The sequence below is a fragment of the Thunnus maccoyii genome, chromosome 22, assembly GCF_910596095.1.
Source record: "Thunnus maccoyii chromosome 22, fThuMac1.1, whole genome shotgun sequence".
NCBI classification, from domain to species: Eukaryota; Metazoa; Chordata; class Actinopteri; order Scombriformes; family Scombridae; genus Thunnus; species Thunnus maccoyii.
Genome location: NC_056554.1, coordinates 17,627,324 through 17,649,296, shown reverse-complemented (window position 1 = coordinate 17,649,296; position 21,973 = coordinate 17,627,324). Strand labels below are relative to the sequence as shown.

The 21,973-nt window shown below is 38.7% G+C and overlaps 1 protein-coding gene across 2 annotated transcripts in view; it reads right to left on the bottom strand.

Moving 5' to 3' along the window:
* ndrg2 (NDRG family member 2) overlaps positions 1-18,942 on the bottom strand; it is a 42,498-nt gene extending 23,556 nt beyond the window's left edge. Inside the window, exon 1 of one of the 2 annotated variants that reach the window (XM_042401149.1) lies at positions 18,606-18,942. The gene's annotated coding sequence lies outside the window, so the exon portion shown is untranslated. Of the gene's footprint in view, positions 1-13,247; positions 13,289-18,605 lie in introns of those variants that run through there. The other variant, XM_042401150.1, reaches the window with a different exon arrangement.
* Positions 18,943-21,973: the final 3,031 nt, after the last annotated feature.

Sequence of the window (21,973 nt, the reverse complement as noted above, 5' to 3'; positions counted from 1 at the left end):
AATAAAGAAGCTTTTGCTGTGGATTTCCTACAATGTTTTTAAAAATTATGACGATAAATACCATGAGACACAAGAAATGTATAATCTGACAGAAATCTTGCTATGCTGTTTATACAAAGAAAGCTATCTCTTTAATATATTACCAAACTTAGTGCTAGCAAAAAATGAATGAACAAATCTTTTTTACTGAGCTTTTTTTGAGTTCAGATTGTCCTGGGTCTGCACTGATGTGTACTGCTTCCAGGTAATAGCCACAGCCTTTTGCTCAGAGTCCAACACTGACAAAAGCTCTGGCCTTCTTCCACCGACTTGCCTTTGATATATTACCAGAGTACTTGCCAGTGATCAAAACAAACTCTCTCGAGTACTGTGTGGCAATGTTTGCTTGCTTTAAGCAGTGTAGGCAGTGACTGACTGACACATCTTGCCCTCGAGGCTCTCCGTAGTTGTATGTGATGCTGTAATCGTTCTGTAATGCAAACCCCTTGACACTTGACTCGATTGTGGTGATACAAGATACAAGATCCTATGCATACAAGCATTTGGCACTTCTTGTGCATGCCAAACTGCTATCCATAGCATGCTTAACACCACTGTCTATTGGGATGTTGTGGTCGGTGTTGGCAATATTTGAATTACATTACATAATTTTTGCATCAATATGATAGTACCTTGATTTTACAAGGTGTTTAATTTACTGGATGAGCCAAAAGTTATAATTGCCATCTGGTGATTTTATCTATGAACTGTTTCTCAGTTGGATTTCTGGAAAACAACAATATATCAATCTTGCAACATGAAATTTTATCACAATAGAAAGTTGTATCTATATTGCCAAACCCTGCAGCCACTGAAAACTCTTTCTGTCAGCAGATTTGATCATTTTCCTTCCCTACTGCTTTTGATATCCAAGTACCAAATTACACGTTATCAATCTGCAGAGAATCAAGGCCGAGAACTTGCTGAAGATATTGAACAAATGCACTGCAGCAATGACTGAGGTTGTTGTTTGTTAAAAGACGCATTTAGATGACACTGACCATCCGCACGGGTTCCAACAAGGTCAGTACAGCAACCAAACCTACAGAATTTCAGTTCAGTACACATTTATAAACAGCTCAGCCAACAGCAATGTATTTCTATAAAGAAAGAGACTGCCCAGCCAAGAGGATAGAGTATCTTCAATTCGTGTGGTTTGTGCCAGCAGACTTGCTTGCCAGGATAATTGGAGATACAATATCAAAGCTTGTATTCCTGCCATCAGAAAAATCCTTTTGTTAGAATTTATTCTTGTAAGAAAAACATCTTTCATAGACTAGAAAATTACAAGAAAATACTCGACTTAGCCAGAAGTAAAAGGGCTTTAACCTCAAATCGCACCTGTATTTGTCTTTAATCAACCACTAGATTGTTGTTCACAGAGCTGATGTCAAACAAGAAAACTTCCTCTCGCTTTGTCTCCAACTGACCTCTCCCTCTTTATTCTAATCTCTTTCTCACAGCTCTGCACTCCTCCCCGTCTCTCTCCATCCATCTTTTGTCACGCTGCTGACTTTTCATTCGCGTCTCTCTCTCGATTTCTCCCAGTCATCGCTCCTCGTTTTGTGTCTCACTGCGGGTCTTTGTCTAATTTCTCCCATCCTCTTTCTGTCTCTCCTTCCTTCATTTTCTCCACATAACAGCAAGTGAAAAGGAAAGGGCAAACAGTTCTGCTGGCAGACTCCGGTCTTTTATTTGGTCTCTCTTTCTGCTGCCTCCAGTATTTGCAGCCGTGAACGAATAGGCGCACCCAGACACACAGATAAACACACCCAGACACATAAATAGTATGCAAAAGTAGGGCACTGAGCATTGAGGTCACCTATATTGAGAATGTAGGCTGAAGGCTGAAATGCTGAAAGGTTAAACCGGTGGCATTCGGGGCACATGCGTTTGTTGATGTCGAGGTACGTTGAGGCACAACTTGAGAGGGTGGTGAGAAGCAATACGACCTATGAGATGAAATACGGAGGGGGTGGAGGACTTCATATTTCATTCCTACATGGTTTTTAAATCCCTTTAAAGCCCATGGGATCATTTTAAAAAGACAGTTGTTTGGAGGCTCAGTGGGCTACTGTGTACAGTAACTGTCACAGGTTAAAACTTGACCCAATATACTTTCATTGGTATTATATCTTGATAACATGTTTATACAGTATACTGGTGTCACAATTATTGATGCCATGCAAACTGTAATTAAAAGCAGACCAAAAAGGGCTTTAGTTGTACAAATTTGATTATACCAGCCAGCCCCATTGTTAGCTGTTCACAAAAACAACTTTTTATACCCTTTTTTCCACATTCAAACATGCATTAATTGATATTTTGGCCACTTGGGGGCAGTGCAACAAGCTGCAAACACAACCATGACATACTGTCATATAATCACCTTATAAAGATACCATGGTGAAGGTGTTGGCAGGCAGTTGCCTATTTACTCATCTAGCAGATGTAGAGTAATATTAGCATTCACTTGGAGTCATGTCTCTGATCATCTGATGAATATAAGTCTAATGTTCACTCTCTTATGCAGAGTCTAATGTTCGCTCTCTTATGCAGAAATGTCTAACCAAGAAAGGAAAGAGGAAAACAAATTCAGCAGGGAGGGTCGGGTAGTTTTTGCAATTCCAAAACAAAGTCTCTAGAGATTTCTGGTTCTCACTTGGCAACAGCAAAATGTGCAAGCATGCATTCGCCTCTGACACACATATTTATCACCCTGCGGACACACAGACACACACATACAAACACACAGTGAGAAGGACCAGGTGTTGAGGACATAAACACTCTCAGGACCTTATCTGTTCTCCATCCTGAAGCAAATCATGTTAGTCTGCAGTACTTTGCTGCTGTCACACCTGGGTACCGCTACGTCAGTTTCATATGAAACACAGTGAAGTGCAGCTCTACATACAGATTATCCACTGGGGCTGGATTTCTTTTTTACAATTCAGTACTGCATCATATGGACGGTATACACATAAAAATGAACAGATGTAGCAGAAAGTGCAGAGATCCAACTTTTCACTGCATGCTTTCTACAATACAGCTGAGTTCAGGCCTTATAAGATTTGGAGGTTGTAAAGAGTGTCCTTTGACAGGCTGAAATCCACAATTATAGTATTTTGTTTCTAGTGTTTTGCCTTCAATACCAGTACTTGTCTTTACAGTATATCTCCTTTTTTTTCACAGCAGAGACGAGAGCACATTAATTAAAACATTAATTTGTAGCCACTTTTGTTGCAAACTATGGAAAACTCTGCAATGACTCTGTGTTGCTGTCTCTTTGTGTGCAGAAATAACATCTCAAACAAAGCCATGCAAGGATCTTGAGGTGCTGTGGAAAACAGGAATGTGCTATTTGGGATTTTAAGTTCCTGATTTAGTACCTGAGTTCAATTCCCAGAGCTCCTTCATTTACGGGACAACTTGGTCAAAAATTCCCATTACTAAAAAAAGCTCCTGACACCCATTTCTTACGTTTATGTGAAAAGACATTCAGCTAAGTTGTTGGATGCTGTAGATGGTTAACTAGAGTGAAATTTACTTGTACAGCCCTTCTGCAAAGTCGGAAAAAGCTTCACGAGGTGCGCGTAATGAAAGAGTTAAGCGAAAATGATGCCCCCAAACATTAGTCCCTTGAGAAAAACAAAACAAAACTCACGACAACCTCATTAATCAAAAGCCTTATCCAGGAGTGCCAGACTGGTAAACAAAGATTAATCAGTGATATAAAAAAAAAAAAAGAGCTTGAGCCACACCACTGCTCTGTCTATCCCAATTATGTTCTTTTTTCCTCTTCTTTGGTTAAGAAGAGCAGCACTTTAACATTAAAAAGTGTAAAATATGTCTAAAATTTGAACTGAACAATAGTAATTTCCGTAATTAATAAGTACAACTAACTGTAATCTACTCTGCTTACATGCACTAGACTTTTTGTCTGCATGTTAATATGATTAGTTATCCCACAATTTGTTTATATTCTGTTATTGCCTCTATTGTTGCATGTTGTTATTAGATTTCATACTTAAGTTTCTTATAAAATTCCTTGTAAGGCAGCTTTAACCCAATTTCCACATGGAGACCATTAAGGATCATCAGATCATATTATGCATAGCAAAATAGGTCAATAAATGCTTCAGTATGTTGCAGTATGTGACTACGAGCTTTAAAAGGAAGAAGTATTTTAGGTGTATTATCTTGCTTCAGTGTTTGGAAGCAAATTAGGTTTGTGGTTCATGTCAACAAGAAACAGAACTAACTTAACCTCTCAGACACACTGCAGCTCACAACTTCTATTCTAAACACATCCACAGTCCTGCAGCCAGTCTGAAAATCAGGGTTTTTCTTTTTTTTAGGTGGGGGTCTGTTGCTAGGTCTGCTGGACTAAACAGAGTCAGAGAGCGGAAAATGAGAGAGCAAAATGAGCGACAAATGTCTGGAGAGAAAGAGTGCAAAACAGCAGCCACCATGGAGACCCAGAGAGGAGCCAAAGCTCCCCTCGTCTCCTCTCTGAGCCAAGCCTTTGCTCACCCCACCCCCTTCTCCTCAAATCTCCCGTGCCGCTTCCCACGCCGTTAGACGGGCGTACGTAGATCACCTCGGCTCTCCAAAAAGATACACACACACATACACACGAATAAAAGAGCAGCTTAGTAAAGCCTGCTTTCTCTCTCTGTCTCTCAGCGTATCACTTCGGCCTCTTGTCTCCTCAGATCCTCTGTCGTCCATCACTCAGCGGCTTAGCCTGCTCTTCTTCTCATTTTCAACACGGCTGTTATTTCCTCTATCATGACCTCACCTCCACTCAGACATCCACTCTCTCTGTCTGTCTTGAAATGGAGACTCTGGAAGAGGTTATTCGCCAGAGGAGCAGGTGATCCATTGCATCCTCAGAAAGAAAACTGTTATTTTAGCCGTTTAATCGATTGACAGAAAATGAATCCCCAGCAGTTTTTTTTTTATTTATTTTTTTTTATAATTTATAAATTGTTTAAGTCATTTATTAAGACATTTTCAGTTTCCAGCTTTTTGAATGTAAAAATTTGAGAATTTTCTCCTTTTAGTCCTTGTAACTTGAGTATATTTGAGTTTTTGGACTACTGGTCTAACAAAAACAAGCAATTTGAAGACTTCACCTTGACTCTCCCAACTTGTGATGGGAGTTTTTAAAAAATATCGTTTTGATGTTTTAAAGACAAAGTCATAAAAACATCAAAGCTCGTAAAATGAGTAATTTCCTGTAATTTTACTCATCAATTTACTTTATTTCTTACTTGACTTAGTGGTAAAAACAAGTCTAATGTACAGAACAAATGGCTTGGACAATAATAAATGTTTTCTCTCTCCTTCAGCAGCGTTTACCCCTCAACATCTAATGGTAGGCGACAGATAGGCTTTTAGTTTGTTCGCTCAATAGCTGTAAAAATGTGTCAAAGTGAAGCACTAATTACCCTGACTAATTATGTGAATGTACAAAAGACAGTGGCTCATTTTGCTTTGTTCAGGTCAGACCGGTGAGCGTTTATTCAGCCACGCTTAAAAAAAAAAAAAAAAAAAAAAAAAGAACCTGAGAGACTCAGACAGTTGAATCGATTGTTTCGATTGAGGTCATGGCCGAACAGACGAGCACATGATCACAAACACACCCATGCAATCGTACACACACACACATACACTAATTGACCTTCAAGCTAGGGTAAATAGATATGTTGGAGCCATTTGCTTAGAGCTGATAGAGATAAATGTCCCAGTGATGGCGCGCTGGTTGCTGCTGCAGCCAAACATAGAACGGCAACTCCCATGACACGCCGGTTCGATAATACACAGCGACCATGACGTAGACATATTTGAGTGTATTAAGCTACATTGTGCAAACCTTATCTGTAGTTTTTTAAAACTTTATTTACTCAAGAGAGGTTTCCTCAGCACATGAACTCTTATCAGCAGGCTGCCTAGTCATTGCAGCTTGGGGTTTAGTGCCTTGCTCAACAGCTTCTTCAAGGATACGTATTTGTCTTCTATGAAGAGGTGAAACTAATAATTCAATCTAATTCTATAAAATATCAAACAATTGTGAAAATTGCCCATCACAAATAGCTTATTTTGTCCAACCAGTAGTCCAGATCCCCAAAAGCTAAGACATTTACATTACGCTACATGGTCAAAAGTATGTGGACACACAAATATTACACCTATATGTGATTGTTGGACATCTCATTCCAAAACCATGAACATTAAAAGGATCAGTTCACAATATTACAAGTCTGTCTTAAAACAACAGTCAAGTGCCCATATGAACACTGAAACAGGTTTTTCTTGCTGTAATAATTCTTCCTGTTCATACTGACTATTAGAAGATCCTTTCATAAAACACTTACAATGTAAATGATGGGTGGCAAAATCCACAGCGCTCTTTCCATGCAAAAATGTATTTATGTGAAGATAATATGAAGCTTCAGCAATCTGAATTGGCCAAGTTAAGTGGATATCTTCCAAACTTATTTTCTTTTCAGTATGAAATTCCCTCTTTACTCTGACAGTGTTTCCCTGTTGAGCTGTAAGGGAAGGATTGCAACAGACAGAGAGAATTTGGCACTAAAAAGTACAGTAACATTGAAAGATATCAACTTGATTTGCCTGATTTTGACAGCTGAAGCTTCATATTAGTTTCGGATAAACTTTTACATACATTTGTGCAAGGAAGGAGGCTTGTGGCTTTTGCGCAATTTTTCCACACCAAACTGGGAAAAACCAATGCTCCATGGGCCTCACTTTGCACACTGAGGCATTGTTATGACAAAACAGGAAATGGCCTTTCCCAAAACTGCTGCCACAAAGTTAGAAACACATATGATGTAGCATCAAGATTTCTCTTAACTGGAACTAAAACCCAAACCATGAAAAACAACCCCAGACAAACAGCGCACAAAACTATATGTGTATTTAGTGTGTAAGGTTGGGAAAAACAGCAAATCTTCATATTTAAAAAGCTAAAACCAGTGAAATTTGGCACATCTGCTTGATATATGACTTTAAACACTAATCAATAGCTGGTATTGTTGGCACTACTCATATGGTTAATCATGAAGATCACATTACCTTGTTCTTCTTCTTCTCCGTGACATTTGGCCTATAATATTCTAAAAATTACTGTTATCTGGGCATTATCTGCCATTTATGAGTCCCACTGCATTAAATGAGTCACCGCACCATTCAGGTGTCCATGCTGAAATGTAATGCACGCCCTTTGTTTACATCGTCTCTCTAATCAAACTGATAAGAGCTGATGGCTATGGGAGAAAAAGTCCCGCTGCTTCATAAAAACATTATGAGAACAATTACTCCATTATTGCAGTAGCTGTTGCTGAAACCTCACTAAATGATGTCAAATATTTGATGTTAGGGACTCAGCTAATGAGGGGATTAGGATATCAGTGGCTGAATATCCAGATGAATTAAATATGTATGAGTGAATAACAGATTGGAGGTCCAGACTCAAAGGCTAAATGGACACTAAATATCTCCTCCTCACTTGTCTGATTGTTACAGAGCTTAAGGCAGATAAAAAAGAAGCAACATGGGTTGAATGATTATAAGCTATTATAGCCGGCTCCAATTACATTGATTACTGTATTCTCTAAACAATCCCTGGCGACTATTCGAACTTTCAAACTGGAAAATCTACAAGCATAAGTTGGTAAATGTCTCTGCACCCTCAAGTTATTAAAATGTTAATTCTTGAAGTTGTGTGTGATGTAGAAAAGATGATGATTTCTCTCATGTTTTCTTCTTTTGCTTTCTATATTAGTTTTTGTATATCTATTAATGACAACAGAAAAAATACCATTAATCTGCTACTACTTGTTTAGTTTTTAAGCAGTCAGTGTCTGGTGAAACTGGTGCTCGCTGTTTCAAAATGTAAACAGACAAAAGGCCAAACACTCTCACAAATCCTATAATTACTTTTGTTACTCAGCAGGAAATAAAGCCGACTGAGTCACTTTCCTGTTTGAAATCTCTTCTTACCATATACTTTTGTAAAAGAGCTTGACATGATTTTACTTTAGTTGTCTTTTACTTAACTAAATGTATTTCCATTTTTTGTATTATTAAAGTCCACCTTGATGTATTTTCTTTACATATAAGTTTTTTTATGTACTTGTATTTTTGTTGGTCTTTAGTTTGTCGTGTTATGTTGCGATTTGGTTTTAGGAAAATGCTCTACATATAAATATAACATTACAAAGGATGCATGATATGACTGATGATCTATAGCATGATAACTTTTTACATTGATCTCAATAATGATAAATGTAATGTTAAGTATTTTAAGTACATGTCTTGCTCACTTTTTATATGTTTGTTCAGTTAATTGTCAATTAAAATATGACCAATCGATGTGCTATTGTGTGTAGCTTTGTATTTTGTATTATGTTTCCTGTATGTTTGTTTGTTGCTTTGTACTGTTTGTTATTGTTCTGTTATATGTTTTAATTGTGACCTGCCAAAGGGACTGCAGATGGAAATTAGCATAAGCTAACTCTGGTACAGTACATCAACACTGTACACGGTCCCAATAAATACTAAATACTAAATAAATAATAATATTGATTAAAGATTATGGACTTCTGGACTTTGGGCTGAACATCTGTTTAGACTGATTAACAAGTCACTGATGGATTGGTTATCATTTTGTTGTTGCTCTTCACAGATAAATGATCTGCAACTCAGATATTTTTTGAAAACTAAAAATTTAGGCCATTGAGAAATTCAGAGTCTTGGTAATTTCATAAGTTTTGCTTTCAATTTGATTTAGTTTAAAGATGTAGTTTAAATGGTTTAGGGCTGCAACAAATGAATATTTTCATTATTGTTTAATCTGCTGCTTATTTTCTCGATTAATCGATTAATCGTTTAGTCTAAGAGTTGTCAGAAAATAGTGAGGTGGCCAGTGGATGATAGAAAAAATGATTTCCAGATTATCAATACTAAACTGAACTCTACACCTGCACACTCTGTTTCAGGTAGCTGTCCCTGTTGTTACATATCTATCCATTACTGGCCTAGAACCAGTGGATTTCTCCAGTAGACGTGGCACCAGTGCTTGTTGCTAGGCGATTGGTGGAACATAATTTCAGAGAATCTATACACTGTAAACACACTGCACATGGATACTGAACGTAACAGCAGAAGACAAATGTTTTCTCTGCTAACAGGTTTTAAATAGTTTTCTTAATGTTTTGGCATTTTGCCTTTATTCAACAGTTGAGAGTGCAGAGAGAGACAGGAAATATGGGTAGAGAAAGAAGTGTGACATGCAACACAGGCTGTGATCGAACTGTGGATGTTGCAATTTTGTGGTATGCGTCTTAACCACCAGAGCGCCCCTGCTAACATATTTCTGCTGTTAATTTTCTGCCCCGCTCAGCTCTTCCTCTGCCTGTGGATCTATTGACAAACATTTCTGATTATGTAACTGTGTGCTGTGGAATCCTCACTTGGTAAACCACACACACACCACACATACACACACTGTATATTACGAACCGTCGCCGCTGACAGCACCAGACTGGATGCACATTCCGACGCGTTTAAGTCGCATCCATTCAAAAGCACAGTGACATAGTATAAATTATCCACCACACAGTACATCATTTTGGAAAAAAAAAGAGATGCATCTACGCACTTTACTCCACACATCAAACCTGAGAAATATGAATGGAGTTTGGACAGAGAATTTGTCTATAAATAGGGTGTTGTGAAGGGCTGTTTGGACTCGTGGGAACAGACAGGGCATTGTGCTGCTCGGCCTATCTGTATCTGGCCTCTAGCCATCAGGCAAAAGACTGAGCAGTCCCCCCGCAAACACACACACACACACTTCCACACACACACACACACACACATTGGCCTAGATGCTAGCATATGAAGACTGCTATAATCTCATACACCTACACAGTATAAAATCCATACGCACTGACCCAGATGCTGGAACTGTTATGCTCACAAACACCTACACAGAGTATATATATAAAAAAAAAAATCCATATTTTTACACACAGTAGACTAATATTCACTAGACACTACCTTTGGCCAAGATTCTGATGGTAAAAAATCTGATGAAAAACACAAATACAACCAAAAATGTTACTCACATGGTCAGAAATTATTCAGACTAGACTGATCTCAAACACCTACGCAGTGAGCGCTGTTACACTGTCTCAGTTTTCAGCTAATCTGCTCTTCTTCACTGTACAGAAAGTACAAATACTGAGCTCATTTTACAAAAACCCATTCTAGTGTGCGCTAATGTCAACCAGCAACAGCAGGAGTCATATCAAAGTAAGTGATCTTCAGTTACACAGGCAGTGTTTAAACACAGACATGCTTTTAAACCCCCCGGTGTGTTTAATTTTAAAAAATAATGAATTTCACAATTCCTAGGAATCAATCTGATCTAGAGAAAATGAGCTGTAAACAAAACAATCGCTGTCCATGGTGCTGTATCATGTAGTAAGTGTTATGGATATTCCATAACTGACCAGGACAACAGAATGTCAAGCTGTACTCCTCTGTTCTCTCAAACAGAAGATAACACATGTTGTTTAATAAACCAGGAGCCTCACAGGCGAACCAAGGCCAGAATGCAGGTCATCATCAGACGCAACAAGACAAACCAAAGATACAGATTTAGGTCATAGGTTTATGATTCGGAACTGACGAACTAGTTTCTATGATTGGCTTAAAGGCTGGTTTTGGACTGTGTGGGTCAGACGAGTTTGGGGACACCGTACGAACAGGAGGTGTCCCTTGAGTCGCTCTCCCTTGCAAGGTTCTTCATTAAAGTTTTCCCAGAATCATCATACGAAGTTTGGTTTGGTCTTCTCTTCTTCAAACTGACAACTGCCAGTGCATCAGCTCCGAAAATCCACAACAGTAAGCAGTCCTATTTTAAAGCCTCTGCACTTGACTTTACTTCAAAGTCTTTATACGCTGTTCAGAAAAACTGATTAAAATCACCTTTCCACAGCCAAAGATAGAGTCTGAGTCTGAGTGGGAAAAACATTTCAGCTGTGCTCAGTGTACCTTGGTTTCCATCCAAACAATCAGTTTTTAGTAGCCCGTAAGCACGAATTCCAAATGTTTGTTTTGCATTTCGGAAGGTTTTACATGTCATGTTTGCCAGGTTTTAACACACTGAGCTTAATCTACTGTCAACAGAGAAGAATCAATGTTTCTCTTGCTGCCAACAAGCAGAAGTGCAATGTTAGTTACAGAAGCTGCACTCAGATGGGCCATACAGGATGCAACTGGAGCGTGCACATAAAGGGCAGGAAAATATTGTTAGATATTACCCGACAATACATTTTTATTTATCCAAAATAAGCTGTTTTCATGACAGATTGCAATATATACTGATTTTTAAAGCAATTTTTTTGTTTGCTAATTATTTGTTATGAAAAATGTCTCTTTATCTACTACATCTGAAAACTTTACTGGCTAATTTAATTACTAGATTTAAAACTGGAGTGCGGGATTTTTGTCTCCCCCTTCTGGCAGTGAAAGTAATTACAAAAACACTGTCAACACATGCTTACATCATAGGCTCTGCTGTAGCCTACTCCATTGCTACTGTTGCGGTTGTAAGCATCACAACCCCCACAAACTGACTCGTTTCACTATCAGAATTTGATCCATTCAGTCTGATAACATCTGGAAAGTCTAGAAGAGCCACACAATTAAATGATTTTATCTCCATTCAAGTTAGCAGACAGCTAACAGGAAGTTAGCTGGCTAGCCCAGAGGAAGTCTCTGGTATGCATGCTCTGCCAATAGAGCATGTGTGGTATGTATTCATCCAGCCAGTGTGGGAAACCCAACACCAGATTAAAAAATCTGTATACTGTGAAATACAAAGAGATTTATCTGGTGGTGATAAGCTTAATCAGCATTGTGTGAACTTGTTTGGCAAGAGCTTGAATGTAATGGATGTTCATTTATAGGTAAAAGTTCCGCACCGCAGGTTTAATTTAGTAATTTAATTTTAAGTTTTACTTCATATGTCAGATTTCTACAAGCAAATAATAACATTTGTAAAATAAAGCTTAAGTGTTGAAGCTCATTCTTGACCTTAAAAATAGTAGTTTGCCAAAAAAAATCTTAACTCAAAGTCCACTTACTAGCTGTTTCCAGAGTTTTCCAATACACCTCTTGGTCTTCATCAGCAGATGAAAGTGGCTCAGATGAATACTGAACAATCAAACTCCATCCACTGATGGCAATATGGTTAAAAACTCAGAAACTCTGATTCAGATTGTAAGATGTGATTGAAAGCTTGAGAAAAAGTGTTGATGAAGACCATGAGAGGTGGTTGAAAGCTCAAAAAAACCCAAAAAGAACATTGATCGAGACCATGAGATGCAGTTAAAGCAGAAAAGTAAGTGGACCTTGGGTACATGTAGCAGGCACAACCTTTTCTCCTGACATGCCATGAATAGCATTTTAATGCTGTAAAACTTAAAGCACCATTTATTGATCATATGGCCACTTGGATGCAGCAAAAAAAGCAGTCAAAGTCTAATATTCACGCTCCTTTTAGCTTTGTTTTTGTCTCTATTCAAATCCTGAGGGGAACATCTGGCTCTTTAGCTGCTAAATGCTCCAATATGTTCACAAGTTAGATGCTAACTTTGCCTGTCTGCTGTTTGATGCTGGGCAGGTAGCCTGCTGCTGCTGCTGCTGCTGCTGCTGCTGCTAGAAAAAGGGTGGATGAGAGTGCAGTTGCAAGTCATAAAACCAAAGCAATGAGCTAAAAGAAGCTAAAATGTAGAGCTGAAGAGAACTGTAGAGTCAGGTAATAATTCTCTGTGGCATTGACATCAAATATAGAGACTTAAATCCACTGTTAATACAAAAATATTGATTAGTGCAGCTTTAATAATGTACTTTTCCTCTTCATTTGTTCCAAGATTATCTATGTCCATGTTTGTTCCACTGGCAAACAAATAAACTGGCCATCAGACATCTAACTAATTCAACCTCTGCAATAAATGAACAGCGATCTTCAAACCAAGCAGCAAACAAAACTATAACTCTGAAGAGGCAATTACACCCACAGACAGCATAAACATGAGCTCCATTGAACCATCAACACAGAAACGCAATCATCACCAAAATGCAGTCCACTCACTACAATAATACTTAACGTTTAATCAGTGGCTTGGCGTCGCAGCTACACTGAGAACACTGACAGGACTGTATACTCCCAACAGCTGGAGCACACTTAGAGAGGAGATCATTTCAACGTCGTCAACACCTCATCATGAGGATAAAGACTATTTCCGTGCAGCATTTGCTTCTCTGATATTCTGGGAACTGAATTCACCTCTGAAGCAATACGTGTCCAATTATAGCTGTTTACTGGCCTCGTTTGCTTCATATCCACACATCCGTCTACCTTTCAGCGCTGTTTACTGTCTCTTCTATTTCATAGCAGCTATCAACCCTCGCTTTCACACACTCGAAGTTCATAAAACATTCAGAATATCTGACCAGAGTATCATTTTAAGTCAGGCAATTAACTTAATTATAAGAATTATACATATTTTTCTAATGATGAAGTGTTTTATGGTCAAAACCAGAAGTTTTGACTTATAATTAGAAAAAAATATGCTTTACTTTTATATCAAGAGGTGTAAGTTTTGGCATGAAGTCTCCAGATGTGAATCCAAACCATTGAAGGTCAGAAATAAAGTATGAATTTAATAACACCTCATTACTACACAACCATGACCGCTCTTAACAGGTCAAGCATATCGTTTTTCCCTGCAGTCAACACTGATGGATTAGCAAACACTGCGGGAGTAAATGTTAATATTGGTAGAGTCAACAGGCAAGGTGACAGTCTGAATACGCTTGAGTAAGTTCTCCTTCCACACACCAATAGCTGTAGAAGTGCATTTGTACTGTGGCAAATGGAGCAAACAGGAAAATAGGAAATGTGGAAATAGTGAAAGGAAAATGGTGAAAAATGCCCATATAAAAAGTACTCAGAGCCCTAGGTGATGTCTTCAAATGTGTTTTTCTCTGCAACTAACAATCCAGAACCCAAAGATGTTCAGTTTACGATTATATAAAACAGAGAAAGGCAGCGAATCTGAATCTGAAAATGAAAATGTTGCTCGCCCCGAGAAGGTTTTAAGTCAAGAATGAGTGTCACTTTTGTTCTTTTTAAAGAATAGACAAAAGATGTTTTGTTGGCTCTGCCGGGAATGCAAAAAGTCAAACTGTCACTGACAATCTAAATGAACAGAGGCAATGTCTGATGATGGTGCAACTGGTCTGTAATGAGGTCAGGTTGGTCAATAGCCACCATAGCAACAAATTCAGTGGTGCAGAGACAATGAAACATGGCTGCCTTGAACATGGTCACTGTCCACTGCTTCTACAGTTCTACAACTTTATTTTGTCAAAATAAGTCAAACGCAGAATACAAATACAAAACCTTTGTTCTCACGTTATCACTTACAGATGTTTCCTCTCAAAGGTTCAATGTCAGTGAGCTCAGAAGTGTCTCACAGCAAGTTTCAACAGTGGACTGAACCAAACTGCTCCCATCCGCCTAAATTTAATGATGTCAACATGTTGATCTCCTTGGATTATTAGTCTGGCCAGAGCACATGCACTCGGGGATGTAGCATCAGACTAAAGGGTAACTGTTCCAGACGAAGAGTGTATTTTTGGCCCTGACAGATGTGTATGACACGACTCCAGAAAAACTCCACAAATCACTGCTACAGTATGTGACACGTCAACAGCCTAGCTCATTCAAAGTAGCACTGTACTCGCTGCAACCAGAAGATAAACAGATGCCTTTAGGGGTCACGAATGTGATGTATAGTACAAAAAGTAATGCCAGTAATTGTTTGGATTTTCTGCTGAGCCTTAAAATCTTATATTGTTAAGACAAAAGGAAGAAATCTGGCAATAAAGTGCCATTTTAGATGAAAAAATTGGTAAAACAAGTCCTACTTACTCCTCCTACTGGCAGGGATTTAGTTTTGCCTCAAACTAACAAATAGTTACAATTAATCTATGACTTATTTGTTGATTATTTAATAAATTAGGTCATAAAATATCAATAAACGAAGACAAATGTCCATCAGAGTCCAAGGTGATGTCTTCAAAATACCTTAGTTGGACTATCACTCCACAAGGATTGATAAAAAGAATTGGATATAAAACAGATATAAAATTCTCACACTTGAAAATAACAAATGCTTGATATTTTTAGTTCTAAATGACAAATAAAATACATTTTTGTTCAATGCATAACCTATTAATTGAATAACAGTTTCAAAACAACAGCGGGTTGTCAGGATTTAACTCATTACTATTCTTTCATTTATGTAAAAAAGACATCTATATTAGGCTTTACTGGGGACACAAGATGTTACACAAGATTAGCTCCGCAGCTCAGCATCTGTGTAACCTAATCAAATTAAAATAGAAAATGCACATCAGAACAATTTGTACTCGTGACCTCTATAAATACCCCATGATTTTTAATTTCTTAATGCTGGAACAGATTAGAGGGACAAAAAGCCTTTGAAGTCGATGAACATGTCGTCCCACCAACATAATCAGCTCGCAAACACACAGTCAGCCAGAGGAGGCAGTGTGAAGATTTACATGTTTGGCCACTTCAGGGATGTAGCTGAGCGTTAACCAGTAGAGATTAAATGTAGCAAAACCATGATGTCAAAATATCCACTTTAAGTAACTGAGCTGTATGTTCACAGTTGTACTCACATGTGTTAAAATTACTCATTTAATATCCCTTATACTGCTGAGTAGTTTAGACTAGCTCATATTTTATGAGTGTATTGTACATTTTGCATGAAGTAGAATAACTAATACAGGCTTTATATATATTTAGTGGAGTAAAATGTACAATATTTTTTCTCTGAAATGTGCTGATGTAAAAATACAAACTTACAAAATGCAGGAAATACTCAAGTAATACCTCAAAAAGTACAATACTTGAGTAAATGAACTTTGTTGCTGCCCATCCTTAGAGTTAATCCGCCTGAGCTAAATACTGATTATTCCATTTTCACTGGTGGTTTGAATTCATACTTTGCTTGCCTTTAACTTCTACCATACCAGGTTACTCATCACTCATGCAGTATTTTTTTTTTAAAAAAAGGATTAAGAATTTTGTAGCAAAGGCCTTAAAGGAAAATTGAGGTGTTTCTAAATGTTGCTTTGTTGGAGTTGTGTTGCGGAAATCTCTACAATGGAGTTGGCAAGTGCAAATTTAGCATGACCAATAGTTAGAGTGGCCACATTATTAGGGTTATGGGTTAGGGTTAGGGTTAGGGGTAAGGGTTATGGGTAAGGGTAAGACCCAGGTTGAAAAATACCAGAATTTCCCTTTATGTCAAGTCCCACTTACGTGTTTAAAAGTCAGTTTTCCCAAATGACAAAAAAACATTATTTTTGTACTTAAAAAAATAAAAAATGTATCTGTGAGAGTTTTGGTTTTATCTGTTGAGGTTTGTCTCTGACATTTCTACCTCAATACCCAAAACAATGGAAGTGAATGGAATTTTACTTGTGGTGCCCAGAGCTGTGAAAAGTGACATTGTGAAACTGACAAGAAAAAATACAGCTTACATATACCGTCTGCTTCCTCTGAGGAAATAGTGTCAGATATAACTGTCACACAGTGGGGCATAATCTACAGATATCTAGAGTAACCGTGACAGTTTCTGGAAATGCACGCTGCTGTTGAGTTTTTAAAACATTCATTTCCATTGGTTAGAGCAGCACAGATAAAATTCCATTCTCCTCCATTGTTTTGGTGGTGGAGGCACACATCTCAGAGACAGATATCTCAAAACCACATCAGATAAAACCAAAACTATCTGCATGACTAAACTGAGGTTTAAGTGAACTAACCCTTTAGAACCACAAAACAAGCCACAATGCTTTATCACCAGGATTCAAGTTTGTCAATCTGTTTAGCTATATCATTCTGGTATAACTGCTACTGATGCAAAGTGCAAAAATATGGACAGTAACACCACACCCACCAGCGATTCCAACCAAGAAAAACAAACAATACATTCAGTGTGTGTGGCTCCATTTCTAAATATCCACAGTCAATAATTTCTGACCGGGCTCTGTGGAGAGGCTGTGTGCGCGTGCATGATCGAGCTACATCTCAATGCACAATCCTGGTGCGCGTGCGTGTGCGCGCGCGTTATCAGCAGGGGCTCCACTTCACTCAGAGAGCGGTGAGGCCGCGAGTCTCCAAATGCGGTATGACTCACAGAATCTGCGCCCGAGCTTGCTTGCAGCATAGTGAAAACCTGTCTGTAGAGCTGTGTGTGTGTGTGTGTGTGTGTGTGTGTGTGTGTGTGTGTGTGTGCGCGCGCGCGTGTGTGTATCTTCTTGGTCTGGCACGACACACCGAAGCAAAACACACATAAACGCACCATATAAGCTATAAGATATTCCATGAGGCAGACTCTTACGAAACGCATTTTTGCGGGGCATTGCTGCGTGTTTTTTTTACATTTTTATCCGAGCCAGCAAAGGACCAGTGAACGCACACACAAGGGACACACCTCCATTTGACATTGACACACATTGTATACCCTCCTCTGGCGCGCAGAGGAGCCACAACACCCTCCCGGACCCCCCTCCCCCGTGAGCAGCCCCAAACCCCAAACTAACTCCCCCTCCTGATAGAAAACAGACAAAAACAACCTTTCTATCACGAAAATAAAAAGTTTTAACCGTAAAATTGCCACAGCAGCTCTGTGGGGGTAACAGTTTTAAACACCACAAAGGGAGAGCAATGATGCGCCTGTTGGCTGAAAGACATGCAAGGAGGGAGGAGGAGTGTGTGTGTGTGTACATGTGTAGGCGGTAAGGTTCATATATGTTTCAAGTTCATACGACACGGTAACGTCAATACTGGCCTATATTCTGCCTGCATGCCACTGAGCTGTCATGCCTGGGTCGGATTTTATAGAGGGAGGAGGGGGGAGAGGAACAAAGACCCGCTGGCGATGCCACATGTGCGCGTCAATAAACACGCACTCTATCACACACACACACACATACACTCTTATCAGGCACATGCACAAAATAAATCAAATTGTATTTTTTCTATTTGTGCTTCCAGTTGGATATTTAAATATTAATTGCTTGCAGAGTTGGATGGGTTTTTTTGTTGTTGTTGTTGATAGGCGGACCGTGCAGCGCGTTTCTGGATCCAATCAAGGAGGAAAACACGGGAGGGCACTGATTACTTTGACATCGGTTTGCATTGTGCAGTATTAAACAGGAGGGTTCACCTTGCATTCCTGGATTTTCTCCCCCCCTCCCAGACAAACACGTTTTCTTCTCTTTTTATTGCCTTGTTGCATGAATGTTGGATGAACAATGACAAATCTACACATGCGACTCCCTGACAGCTAATACATTATTTAAAAGATAAATTAACCCAAAGCTCAATCATGCAATTAGAAAAAAAAACAACATAAACTCACCTTTTAATCAGGAGGTAGAACACAAAAAATCTTCACACAAAAGCAGGGACTTCTAGAAATATATGGCAACTCTTGTTCTCCACTTATCTTCTTGCTCTCTTTCCAACCTGTCCCTCCAATCTTCCCGCTAATCTTCTGTTATTTCACTTTTCCTCCACCCCCTTTATTTTTCGGCTGTGCCCTCTTCCTCACAGTTCCCCAGTGTTGTTTTTTCTTCTCCTAACTCCAGCAGGAGGAAAAATTCTGCACAGAAAAAAAAAATGGAGCGGTCAATCAAAAGGCAAGACAGGGCGATGGAGTTTATAGGGGAGCTAAAGGAAACTTATCAAGCAATAAATCAACAATGAATTCGGGAAAGCGTTGCATTTTAATCAAGATGAATGAGAACGTATGTTATATTTAGGAGGTGACAGCTCCGGTTTGGACCAGACTAAATGCTGGTGCAAAATCGAGACAAAGTAGTGTGCTGTTGTCCTGGCTCCCCCTCCGTCAGGTTTCACAGTGGTACAGTCCACCCTTGTTGAGCTTGTGGAACTGAGCCGAACGCGCCACCACTCCCGCCTGGGCCCGAGCCAACAGGTACATAAACACACCTGGAGCTAAAAATGGCAGGTCAGGAAGAGGAAAAGGGTGGAGAACGTTTTGGACTGACATAATCCAACAATGAAACTTCCATCCTGCAGAGATCTGGTGGTCCAAGCCAGGGCCTCAAGGCATCTGAGGGGGGTGGGGGGGTTCAGGTCCTATTATCCCCTGAAGGAATGATAGTTTCATTTCACTGCCACGAAGTTTTGGAACTGCAAAATGCTTAATCTCTGTCAGACATACAGCACGTGGGGAATCAGGTGGAAAACAATGACTATAAAATACCAGCATCAATGGTATAAAAGCAGTTAATTTTTTTGACACATAGGCCCACTGTAACAACTGGAGTGAAAAGAGTATTTAACTCTCATCCTACCAACATATTTAACATACATGGACTACCGCCCGGGGTCCCCAAGAATAAACTACTGTAAGACACAACCATCATAGCAAAATGTTAACTTGTTTCTTCTCAAAACATTGATAGTTATGTAATTAATGTCACCTGAAAAAAAACAGATTATTATTATTTCAGAAGAGTTTCAGAAGAGTAAAATTTAATTTGTGTACTTGTCATGGGTGGAATGTAAAATTTTATATACAAAACATATAATCAGTTAATCAAATACGATACAGTGTTTAAGATTAAATGACCAAAAAAGCAACTAATTCCACCTCATCCAATTACAACAATTTAAGCACTATTTACATATTAATGCATCAATAATAATGATCCAATAATATAATTGCATAACTGATTGACCACTCTGCATAATGAGTACTTTTTACATACATTATGTTTTTTTTATATTTTTGTATTGTGACTGAATACGTCTGCCTGTTGTTAGTAACAGTGTAAACTGCAGATTCAAACAGGCATTTATAGATATGAAATATAGAGTGAATTCAGCAAAGTGTTACTTCATCTTGGCCAAAATGGGACACCTTTCCAATTTATTTTCATATATATAAAATAAATAGTCAACCGTGCTGTTACGGACTAATATTTTGATCAGTTTTTGGGTGAAATTGACTGATTAATACATCTGGAGACATCTCTACAGTTTAAACAAGTAAATGAATTATTGTCTTTGTGGTCACCATATGAGCTGTATTGTTATCAGTAAATCAGTTTGTGGATATACATTGCTGTCCAATTCACCGTCCCACTTTGGCAAAAGTTAAAAGATTTTTGAGCTTGATTAATGCATTAGTTGTTACTTGCGTGTCTGAGATGCTTACTAAAATGTCACTAACAGGTGTGAAAAAAACAATTTATGTGATGCAATGTTTATATACAGTAAGTTTCAGATAATTTAATATTGTATAATGAGGCATAAACACATTTTAGAGTGTCTTCTCTTGTACACATGCAGTAGAAGTTACATCTCAAGGAAATACTCTCCAGTCCTCCCAGGCTTGGATGATACCATATTCTTCTATTTAAACCATGAAGAAGTGAACTCGTATAATCCCGCATGGAATACATAATGAGCTCTTTCACACAGAAGCGGGGGGGGGGGGGGGGGGGGGGGAAGAAACAAGACACATGTAATCTCAGCTAAAACTGTACTGTACTGTATTCCAAACCCAGAGCAGAGCTGCTGAGAACAAGAACATCACTCATCAGCTCCGTGATTACGTAAGTCAGGTCATAGTTTCCCCAAGTGATTCTCATTTGTATTGCTTTAGGGTGACCAGACGGTTTCCTGTATGCACTAACCAGCTTACAATGGAGGAAGACAGGAAATGACAAAAATATTCCTCTAAGGATTTATAATGAATCTGAGGTGATTATAGTGACCTCATTTGAATTTTTTTTTCCATCTCCAAACAGAAAAGGATTCATTTTAGTGGCTACATGATATTTTTATCCCACTGCACATTAATGAGTCCCTGTTGAAATGCAACAAAAAATAACGACTTTCCAAATTTTCTAGCCAACAAGCTATTTTTTGTGGGAAACTATCCAGTTTTTACAGTGGTTGGATGTCTGATTTTGGAATGAAACTCACTCAATGTGCTTTCTGCATCATACTTGGCGGTTTAAAATCTCTCTGCTGCACTCAATTTACAACCTTACATAAAGATCCTCCAGCTCATGCTCCTGTCTTGCTGTGGTAATCCAGGTATTTGTTCCGCTCGAGCACACTGACATGCATCTAAACAAGTCGCTTGCATACATTACAAATCAACACGTACAGTACAAATACCCTTCACTGAATGAAAACACATATGCTCAAACTTTTTGCATGCATTTGAGGACAAAGAATGAGGTCAGTGGTTGAATAAAAATAACTCTTTTCGTTCAGCTGCCTGCAGATAAAGTGATTTCTTAAAGTATTTCTTTCATTAAAAGCAGACGTGGAATGCACAGTGAATTTCCCACACACATGAATTGCAACAACTGCTGCAACAACAACAAATATCTGTGTGGTCATCGCTTATCTTGACCCACCAGCTGTGCAGCCTGGCTGGATTAATGGGATTTCAGGTGACGTAACGCACCCTCTGGCGGCCATACCGGAGGTCCGACATAAGCTGTTAACATTTGATTGCTGTTGTAGATGGGACGTGACTCAACATCCTCAACAGTTTTGATTTTGGTGATGATTTTGACTGAGAGCCAATCATTTCACTGAGCAGAAATCAAGGTTTTTCCCCCCAGTTTTTTAAAATATTTTAAACATAGAACCATGTAAATAAATACAAAAACACAATTGTGCAAACAGTTCTTAACACAACAGTTTAAAAAAACATTTATTCATCAATAGCTTCTTTTC